This window comes from Trichechus manatus, unplaced genomic scaffold, assembly GCF_000243295.1.
Source record: "Trichechus manatus latirostris isolate Lorelei unplaced genomic scaffold, TriManLat1.0 scaffold00285, whole genome shotgun sequence".
Classification (NCBI taxonomy): Eukaryota; Metazoa; Chordata; class Mammalia; order Sirenia; family Trichechidae; genus Trichechus; species Trichechus manatus.
Window position 1 is genome coordinate 1,723,825 of NW_004444221.1, and position 11,306 is coordinate 1,735,130.

Consider the following 11,306-nt stretch of genomic DNA (forward strand, 5'->3'; position numbering starts at 1 on the left):
TATGTGATGGATTACATTGATTGTTTTTCTAATGTTGAACCATCCCTGCATACCTGGTATAAATCCCACTTGGTTGTGGTGAATTATTATTTATTTATTTTTTTTGATATGCTGTTGAATTCTATTGGCTAGAATTTTGTTGAGGATTCTTGCAACTATGTACATGAGTCATAATGGTCTGTAATTTTCTTTTTTGTGGTGTCTTAACCTGGTTTTGGTTTCAGGGTTATGCTGGCTTCATAGAATGAGTTTTGGAGTATTCCATCCTTTCCAATGCTCTGAAATACCTTTAGTAGTAGTGGTATTAAGTCTTCTTTGAAAGTTTTGTAGAAGTCTCCAGTGAAACTGTCAGGCGTAAGGCTTTGTTTTGTTGGGAGTTTCTAAATTACTTTCTCAATCTCTTCTTTTGTTACAGGTTTTTTTAGTTGTTCTATCTCTGTTTGTGTTAGTTTTTGTAGGTAGTATGTTTCTAGAAATGTGTCCATTTCCTCTAGATTTTCATATTTGTTACAGTACAATTTTTCAAAGTATTCTGATTCTTTTAATTTCAGTTGGGTCTGTTGTGATATATCGCCCATCTCATTTATTATGCAGGTTATTTGCTTTTTCTCCTGTTTTTCTTTTGTCAGCTTGGCAAATGGTTTATCGATTTTGTTGACCTTTTCAAAGAACCATCTTTTGGTCTTGCTAACTCTTTCAACTGTTTTTCTATTTCATTTAATTCTGCTCTAAGTTTAATTATTTGCTTTCTTCTGGTGCCCGAAGGCTTCTTTTGCTGCTCTCTATTTGTTCAAGTTGTAGAACTAATGTTTTGGTTCTGGCCCTTTCTTCTTTTTTGGATGTGTGCATTTATTGCTGTAAGTTGACCTCTGAGCACTGCTTTTGCTGTGTCCCAAAGGTTCTGGTAGGATGCATTTTCATTCTCAATTGATTCTGTGAATTTCTTTATTCCGTCCTTAATTTCTTCAAAACCCAGGAGTTTTTGAGCAAGATGTTGTTCAGTTTCCATGTGTTTGATTTTTTTCCTTGCTTTTTCTGTTACTGATTTCTACTTTTATGGCTTTATGGTCAGAAAAGATGCTTTGTAATATTTCGATGCTCTGGATTCTGTTAAGGCTTGCTTTGTGGCCTAACATGTGGTCTGTTCCGGAGAATGTTCCATGTGTGTTGGGAAAGAAAGTATGCTTGGCAGCTGTTGGGTGGACTGTTTGGTATATGTCCATGAGATCCAGTTGGTTGACTGCGGCATTTAGATCTTCAGTGTCTTTACTGAGCTGCTTTCTGAATGTCCTGTCTTTCACCGAAAGTGGTGTGTTGAAGTCTCCTACCATTGTTGTGGAGCTGTCTCTCTCTCTTTTCAGTGCTGTTAGAGTTTGTTTTATGTATTTTGGAGCTCTGTCGTTGGGTGCATAAATATTTATTACGGCTATGTCTTCCTGGTGTATTGACTCTTTAATCATTATATAGTGTCCTTCCTTATCCTTTGTGGTGGATTTTAAAGTCTATTTTGTCAGAGATCAATACTGTCACTCTTGCTCTTTTTGATTGTTGTTTGCTTGATATATTTTTTCCACGCTTTGGGTTTTAGTTTGTTTGTGTCTTTAAGTCTAAGATGTGCCTCTTATAGGCACCATATAGATGGACTGTGTTTTTCAATCCATTCTGCACTCTCTCTTTATTGGTGCATTTAGTCCATTTACATTCAGCATAATTACTGATGAGTATGAATTTAGTGCTGTCATTTTGATGTCTTTTTTTGTTGTTGTTGTTGACAGATTCTTTGTTCCACTTAATTTTCTGTGCTGAGTTGTTTTTCTTTACGTATTTTCTTTTCATCTTTCTCACTGTTGTTGATTTTGTATTTGCTGAGTCTTTAGGTTTTTCTTGTTTTTTTATTTTCATGTGTAGGATTTTTATCATCCTTTGTGGGTACCTCAATATTTACCCCATTTTTCTAATTTTAAACCAATCTTTTATTTCTTTATATCGTGTTGACTTTCTCTCTATACGAAAGATGACTACATTTTTTTGTCCCTCCTTTTTGTTTTAATGTTGTCATCTTTTACATACTCATGTCTCCATTTCCCTATTCGCAGTGTTTTAGCTTTGATTTATTTTTGTGACTTCTTTATCTGGGTTGATATCTGGTTGCTCTTTCCTGTGTTCTAGTTTTGGGTTGTTATCTGATATTACTGATTTTCTAATCACAGGACTCCCATTAGTATTTCTTGTAATTTTGCAAATTCCCTAAACTTCTGTTTATCTGGAAATGCCCTGATATCATCATCATATTTCAGAGACAGTTTTGCTGGATATGTAATTCTTGGCTGGCAATTTTTTTCCTTCAAGCCTTTATATATATCATCCTATTGCCTTCTTGCCTGCATGGTTTCTGCTGAGTAGTCTGAGTTTAGTCTTACTGACTCTCCTTTGCTGATGAGTTTTCATGTATCCCTAGCTGCTCTTAAAATGCTCTCTTTATCTTTGGTTTTGGCAAGTTTGGTTATAACATATCTTGGTGACTTTCTTTTGGGATCTACCTTGTGTGGGGTTCGATGAGCATCTTGGACAGATATCTTCTCCTCTTTCATGACACCAGGGAAGTTTTCTGCCAACAAATCTTCGATAATTCTCTCTGTATTCTCTGTTATCTCCCCGTTTTGGTACTCCAATCACTTGTAGGTTATTCCTCTTGATAGAGTCTTCTATAATTCTTAGGGTTTCTTCATTTTCAAATTATTTTATCTGATCTTTTCCTCATACGTTGGTGTCAAGTGCTTTATCTTCAAGCTCACTAATTCTGACTTCCATTGCCTCAATTCTGCTCCTATGACTTTCTACTGAATTGTGTAATTCTGAAATTTTATTGTTAATCTTCTGGATTTATATTTGCTGTCTCTCTATGGACTCTTGCAACCTGTTAAATTTGTTAGTATGCACCTCTATAATCTTCTTAAGTTCCTCTATTGCTTTGCCTGTGTGTTCCTTGGCTTGTTCTGCATTTTGAATGATCTCCTTCCTGATCTCTTGAAAAGTTCTGTATATTAAACTTTTATATTTTACATCTGGTAATTCCAGGAAGTTCTTTTCCTCTAGAAGATTTCTTGATTCTTTGTTTTGGTCACTTGCTGAAGCCATCATGGTCTGCCTCTTTATGTGACTTGATACTGACTGTTGTCTCTGAGCCATCAATAAGTCATATATACATTTAATGTTTGCTTACTTTGTCCTACCTTCTTGTTTTGTTTTGTTTTTATATGCCCTAATAGGGTGCTCGTGTGAGCTAGTTTGATTACTGGCGCCTCTGAAGCTCTAATGTCCTGTCACCAGGTGGTTAGATCTGTTACTAGGTATGTGAGCTGAGGGATCTGCTTACTTTTCTTGTATGTACTCAGCTCAGGTGTCCAGCTAGTTGGTCACCAAGTGTGTGGTGCAGCCTCTCACCTATACTCCTAGACAGGCGGGGTGACTGCAGTAGGCACAGGTATCTGGCTGTAGTATGGGGTCATACGCTGAGCAAGTCAGGGGACTGACAGCTACCCCTGAGTGTCTGGGAGGAAAGTGTGTCCCTGTTCCCTAGAGTGTGTAAGGTTTTGCAACTGGACTCTAAGCACCCAATGCTGTTGGCTGTAAGGACTGGGAGTCACCACTCATTCTCGGAACCCTGTTGCAGGAGGCTAGGTGGCATGGGTGGAGCCGCCAGTCCTCAGGCTCTGATGTGGGTAGGTGAGGACCCTGCTTAATAGGTAGAGCAGTGTCAAATGTCATGACCTGCCACTCCACCATATAGCTGAAACAGTTGAAGTTAGGTTTCAGGTATATATCTTGTTGTATTGTACTAATGAGGGTCTACGCTGTTGCAGTGGGCCCACACAGGTCTATGCAGGGGCGAGAGGCATTCAATATCCATGTACCCCTTATGCCTATGCCTAGGCAAAGGAGCTGTTCTGCCCTGAGTTCCCAGCTCAGGGGATCTGGTAAATTATTTTTTTCTGTTTGTTAATTTGTTCCCTCCCCAACGTCGGAAGAATGGCTCTGGGCACATGATGGGCCCTACTTCCAGCCAAGGGACTCGGCAATTGCTGAAGCCAGCCTGGGACCAGGTGCACAGTGGGAAGGAAGCAGGTAAATAGGAGACGTTCTTTCCCAAATGGGGTGTTTTTTTGACCCGTGTGTGGATTAGATGCATGTACTTATCTTTTGCTGATGGAGCTCTGACTTTCACTGGTTCTGGAGGCTTGAGTAGACTCTCTGCCACCTGGTCTCTCATGATGTGGAAAATGTGTCCCGAATGCCACTGCTTGCCTCACCTCGCACGCCAGCCAATCCGGCTTGCAGAGTGCCGGTTCCCTCCGGGTCAGGTCTGGCAACTCCTCGCTGCTTCTGAACCATCTCTCCCTCTGTCTGCCACTTGGTCAGATTCCTCAACTTTGCCTTTGATGTTCAGGGCTGCTAGATTGTCATATAAAATCGATTCACTTGTTTTTTCTAGTCTTTGTTTTAAGAGGGACCACAGGAAGCGTCTGACTACTCTGCCATCTTGGCCCAACCCTCTTGTTTCATTTCTTGACTGCTGTTTCCATGGGTGTTGATCATGGATCCAAGTAAAATGAAGTTCTTGACAATTTCAAACTTTTCTTCATTTATCATGACGTTGCTTATTAGACCAGTTTTGAGGATTTTTGTTTTCTTTATGTTGAGGTGTAATACATACTGAAGGCTGTAGCCTTTGATCTTCATCAGTAAGTGCTTCCTCTTCACCTTCAGCAAGCAAGGTTCTATTATCTGCACATCACAGGTTGTTAATGAGTCTTCCTCCAATCCTGATGCCATTTTCTTCTTCATATGTCCAGCTTCTTGGATTATTTGCTCAGCATACAGATTGAGTAACTATAGCAAAAGGATACAACCCTGATGCACACCTTTCCTGATTTTAAACCATGTACTATCCCCTTGCTCTGCTCAAATGACTGCCTCTTGGTCTATGTACAGGTTCCACATGAGCACAATTAAATGTTCTGGAATTCCCCATTCTTCTCAATGTTATCCATAATTTGTTATGATCCACAGACTCAAATGCCTTTGCATAGTCAATACAATACAGGTGAATATCTTTCGGGTATTCTCTACTTTCAGCCATGATCCATCTGACATCAGCAATGATATCCCTCATTCCACGTCCTCTTCTGAATCCGGCTTGAATTTCTGGTAGTTTCCTGTAGATGTGCTGCTGCAACCGCTTTTAAACGCTCTTTAGCAACATTTTACTTGTGTGTGATACTGCTCGATAATTTCCACATTCTGTTGGATCACCTCTCTTTTGAATGGGCAAAAATATGGATCTCTTCCAGTCAGCTGGCCTGGTAGCTATCTTCCAAATTTCTTGGCAAAGATGATGTGAGCACTTCCAGTGTTGTATCTGTTTGTTGAAACATCTCAACTGGTATTCCATCGTTTCCTGGAGGCTTTTTTTTGCCAATGTCTTCAGTGCAGCTTGGACTTCTTCCTTCAGTACCATCGGTTCTTGATCATATGCTATCTCCTGAAATGGCTGAATGTTCGCCAGTTCTTTTTGATACAGTGATCTGTGTATCCCTTCCATCTTCTTTTGATGCTTCCTGTGGTGTTCAGAATTTTCCCAGAGAATATGAACTTTTTTCTTCAGTTCTTTCAGCTTGAGAAATGCCAAGCATGTTCTTCCCTTTTGGTTTTCTAACTCCAGGTCTTTGCACATGTCATTATAATACTTTAGTTTGTCTTCTCCAGCTGCCCTTTGAAATCTTCTGTTTATCTTTTACTTCATCATTTCTTCCATTCGCTTTAGCTACCCTACCATTCAAGAGTAAGTTTCAGAGTCTCTTGTGACATCCATTTTGGTCTTTTCCTCCTTTCCTGTCTTTTTAATGACCTTTTCCTTTCTTCATGTACACTGTCATTGATGTCATCCTATAACACATCTGGTCTTGCTCATTTGTGTTCAATGTGTCAAATCTATTCCTGAGATGGTCTCTAAATTCAGACAGGATATATTGAAGGTCACCCTGCAGGCATTTGAAATACTGGAGGTATAGCTTACAGCATCACAGCCAACACGCAAGCCACCATAGTACGACAAACTGACAGATGTGTGGTGGTAGCTAGCGTTACTGAATGCTTTATTTGACTTAGAATTTTACATGATTCCCTTGTATTACGTTGTGTCTAAAAAAAGAACTCAATGTTATCTGACCTCTTCTCCCTGAGTCATTTTTGTGACTACCCCTCCTAGAATAGTCCCCTACTTCCTCTGTAGAATACTCTCAATTTTATTGACACTAGTTGACACTGTCTTGTTTATTTTGCTAGTTAGTGACTGTCTCTTTTAGCTAGAAATAAGCTCTATCAGAATAGAAACTTTGTTTTGTTCAGTGTGACAGGCTGCAGAACATGTGGATAACAGCCAAATTTCTTGGATTAAATCCTGGCTTTGCCACATGCCAGCTGTGTGATCTTGGGCAAATAACTTGAACTCTAAGTCACTTTCTTCATCTGTGAAATGAGGATCCTAATAGTAGTTACCTCAGTTGTTGTGAGGATTACACTGATCAGACATATAATGGGCTTAGGATAGTACCTGGCACATACAAAGTGCTTAACAAGTGTTAGATATTATTGTTGTAAAACCCTGTACCCTAGCACCTAGCACAGTGCCTAACATATAGTAAGCAGTCAAAAAATGCTTGTGGATACATGAATTCTGCTTGCCTTATGAACTCTGATCTGAGTTCTTAACTTCCTCTCCTCTATTACAGTTGAACCTCAATATATTAGGTTTGATCTACTTTTATTACACAAACAACCAACAACAATAAAACTTTCTCTTATTTGAGTTAGAAAAACTTGAAGCACTCTCTTTGGGAACTCATTTTAACAAGGCAGGAACCATAAATAAATGAACTGATGGTAGGTAGAGAAGGGAGCTTCACTTTTTCAACTCTGAGCATTGGAATGATTTGACACTGCATTACAGTTCAAGAAAAATTTTCAAAGACACTGAACAAGTAGCCTGTATATACGTATAAATGAATACACTATGTCCATAAAATCACAATAAAATGAATACATTTTAAAGGAAATCTTAAACCAAAATATTAATACTTTTATTATAATGCTAACATCTTAAAATTCATTGAAATATAGAGTAATAATTAAGAATATGCATCTGAAGTCAAAAGGTTTGAGTTATGACTTTCATGACTTATTAGCTGAGAAGACCTGAACAATGTACTCGAGGTTTCTAAGCCTCAGTTTTCTCATCTTTAAAACAGTATAATAATAATTACTTCACAGGCTTGTTTTAAATTAAAGGATACAATACCACTGCGTGAAGTGTGATGAACAGTGCATGGCACACGGTACATGTGCAAAAGATGATCATTCTCTTTTATTAACGTCAAACAAATTATTAAAAGATAAATTTATCAAAAAATTCATATGATTGTTTATCAAGCTTAGCTCTATTAAGAGTAATATGACGTTAAAAGATATTATCCCTCTTTTTGCTACGAGACATGCCACCTGCATGGGTAAGACACAATTACATATATACAGAACTCACATTCTAATCAAAACAACACTAATCTAGAAAGCTGAATGAATGTTCAGCACGGCCATTAAGAATATGACAGAAAATTCTACAGAATTATTACATGAATGATGCCAAGTGTATTTCAGTAATACTTGTGAAATTAATACAAACTCTTGACAACAAGCTGCTTCCAAAAGTAACACTGACACAAAATATTTTTCACAAAATGCTTTTGAGGAATATGAGTTTCCAATTACTTCTTGAAGTGGGTGCATATAAATATAAACCAGCTAATGAGAGTAGCAGAAACAAAACAAATACCAAATTTCACATCCAAGATGCTGACTATAATTCCACGGTCAAGACTGTCATTTATTTTAAGAGTGCTGAAGTCACTATAGCCAAGATCAGTTAAAATATATTTGGATTTTATAAACTTTACCTTTCACTGTCTTCTACCACTCATCTGCCAGTCGGTCATACTTCGGTGGTTTGCATGTTGCTGGAAGATATGCCACCAGTATTTCAAATACCAGCACGGTCACCCATGGTAGACAGGTTTCAGCTGAGCTTCCAGACTAACACAGACTAGAAAGAAGGACCTAGCAGTCTATTCCTGAAAAAACTGGCCAGTGAAAACCTTATGAATAGCAGCCGAACATTGTCTGATATAGTACCAGAAGATGAGCCCCTCAGGTTGGAAGGCACTCAAAAGACGACTGGGGAAGTGCTGCCTCCTTAAAGTAGAGTTGACCTTAATGATGTAGATGGAGTAAAGGCTTTCAGGACTTTCAATTGTTGATGCGGCATGACTCAAAATAAGACAAAACAGCAGCAAACATCCATTAATAATCAAAATGTGGAATGTAAGAAGTATGAATCAAGGAAAAGTAGAAGTCGTCAAAAATGAAACCGAACACATGAAGATCAATTATCACAGGCATTAGTGAGCTGAAATGGACTGGTATTGGCCATTTTCAATCAAACAATTAAACAGTCTACTATGCTGGAATAAAAAATTGAAGAGGAATGGTGCTGCGTTCATCGTCAAAAATAACATTTCAAGATCTATCCTGAAGCACAGCACTGTCAGTGATAGGATAATGTCCATACATCTATAAGGGGCACCAGTTAATATGACTATCATTCAAATTTAAATACCAACCACTAAGGCAAAAGATGAAGAAACTGAAGATGTTTACCAATTTTTGTGGTCTGAAATTGATCAAATGTGCAATCAAGACGCACTGACAATTACTGGTGATTGAAATGCGACAGTTGGAAACAAAGAAGAAGGATCAGTAGTTGGAAAATATGGCCTTGGTGACAGAAACGATGCCGGAGACTGCATGATAGAATTTTGTAAGGCCAACAACTTTTTTCATTGCAAGTATCTTTTTGCAACAACATAAACAGCAACAATACACATGGACCTGGCCAGATGGAATATACAGGAATCAAAGTGACTGTATCCGTGGAAAGAGACTACAGAGAAGCTCAACATAATCAGTCAGAACAAGGCCAGGTACTGACTGCAGAACAGACCTTCAACTGCTCATATATAGAAGCTGAAGAAAATTAGAGCAAGTCCACAAGAGCCAAAATACGACCTTGAATATATTCCACCTGAATTTAGAGACTGTCTCAAGAATAAATTTGGCACATTGAACACTAACGATCAAAGACCAAATGAGTTGTGGAATAACTTCAAGGACATCATACATGAAGAAAGCAAGAAGTAATTTGAAAGACAGGAAAGAAAGAAAAGACCAAAATGGATGCCAGAAGAGACTCTGAAACTTGCTATTAAACATAGAGTAGCTGAAACAAACGGAAGAAATGATGTCATAAAAGAGCTGAACAGAAGATTTCAAAGGGCAGCTGAGAAGACAAAGTAAAGTATTATAATAAAATGTGCAAAGACTTGCAGTTAGGAAACCAAAAGGGAAGAACAGGCTTGGCATTTCTCAACCTGAAAGAACTGAAGAAAAAATTCAAGCCTTGAGTCACAATGCTGAAGGATTTATGGGCAAAATACTGACCGATGCAGGAAGCATCAAAGGAAGATGGAAGGAATATGCAGTCACTGTACCAAAAAGAACTGGCAGACATTCACCCACTTCAGAAAGTAGCACATGATCAAGAACTGATGGTACTGAAGGAAGAAGTTCAAGTTGCACTGAAGGCGGTGGTGAAAAACAAGGCTCCAGGAGTTGATGCAATACCAACCAAGATGTTTCAACAGATACAACACTGGAAGTGCTCGCTTGTCATCTTTGCCAAGATATTTGGAAGACAGCTACCTGGCCAACTGACTAGAAGAGATCCATATTTATGCTCAATCAAAAGAAAGGTAATTCAACAGAATGCGGAAATTATTGAACAAATATCATTAATATCACACACAAGTAAAATTTTGCTGAAGATGATTCAAAAGTGGTTGTAGCAGTGTATCGATGGGTAACTGCCAGAAATTCAAGCTGGATTTAGAAGAGGATATGGAACGAGGGATATCATTGCTGATGTCAGACGGAACCTGGCTGAAAGCAGAGGATACCAGAAAGATGTTTACCTGTGTCTTATTAACTATGAAAAGACATTCGACTGTGTGGATCATAACACATTATGGTTAACATTGCAAAGAATGGGACTGAGTTCCAGAACACTTAACTGTGCTCATGTGGAACCTGTACATAGACCAAGAGGCAGTCATTCGAACAGAACAAGGGGATACTGCATGTTTTAAAATCAGAAAAGGAGTGCATCAGGGTTGTATCCTTTTACCATACTTATTCCTTCTGTATGCCGAGCAAATAATCTGAGAAGCTGGACTATAAGAAGAAGAAAGTAGCATCAGGATTAGAGGAAGTCTCATTAACAACCTGTGATATGCAGATGACACAACCTTGCTTGCTGAAAGTGAAGAGGACTTGAAGCACTTACTGATGAAGATCAAAGGCTACAAACTTAAGTATGGGCTACACCTCAACATAAAGAAAACAAGAATCCTCACAAATGGTTCAGTAAGCAACATGATGATAAATGGAGAAAAGGCTGAAATTGTCAAGGATTTCATTTTACTTAGATCCACAATCAACATCCATGGAAACAGCAGTCAAGAAATCAAAAGACACATTGCATTTGGACAAATCTGCTGCAAAAGACCTCTTTAAGGTGTTAAAAAGCAAAGATGTCACTTTGAGGACTAAGCTGCACCTGACCCAAGCCATGGTATTTTCAGTAGCCTCATATGCATGCGAAAGCTGGACAATGAATAAGGAAGACTGAAGAAATGATGCCTTTGATTTATGGTGTTGGCAAAGAATACTGAATATACCTTGGACTGCCAAAAGAAGGAACAAATCTGTCTTGGAGGAATTATAGCCAGAATGCTCTTTAGAAGGGAGGACGGTGAGAATTCACCTCACATACTTTGGACATGTTATCAGAAGGGACGAGTACTGACAGGGTAGAGGGTCATCAAAAAAGAGGAAGACCCTTAACGAGATGGACTAACACAGCACAGTGGCTGCAATAATGGGCTCAATCATAAAATGATAAGTGAGGATGGCACAAGACTGGGCGGTGTTTCATTTTCTTGTAAATAGGGTTGCTATGAGTCAGAACCAATTCAACAGCACCTAACACACACACACACACACACACACACACACACACACACACACACACACACACGTCACCTTTCACTGTAGAGGGCAAGATATAAAGTATGTTGAGT

General features: G+C 38.7%; 1 protein-coding gene across 1 annotated transcript in view; it reads right to left on the bottom strand.

The window, feature by feature from the left end:
• SLC2A13 (solute carrier family 2 member 13) overlaps positions 1 to 11,306 on the bottom strand; it is a 443,955-nt gene that overhangs the window by 292,838 nt on the left and 139,811 nt on the right. The gene's annotated exons all lie outside the window — the stretch shown is intronic.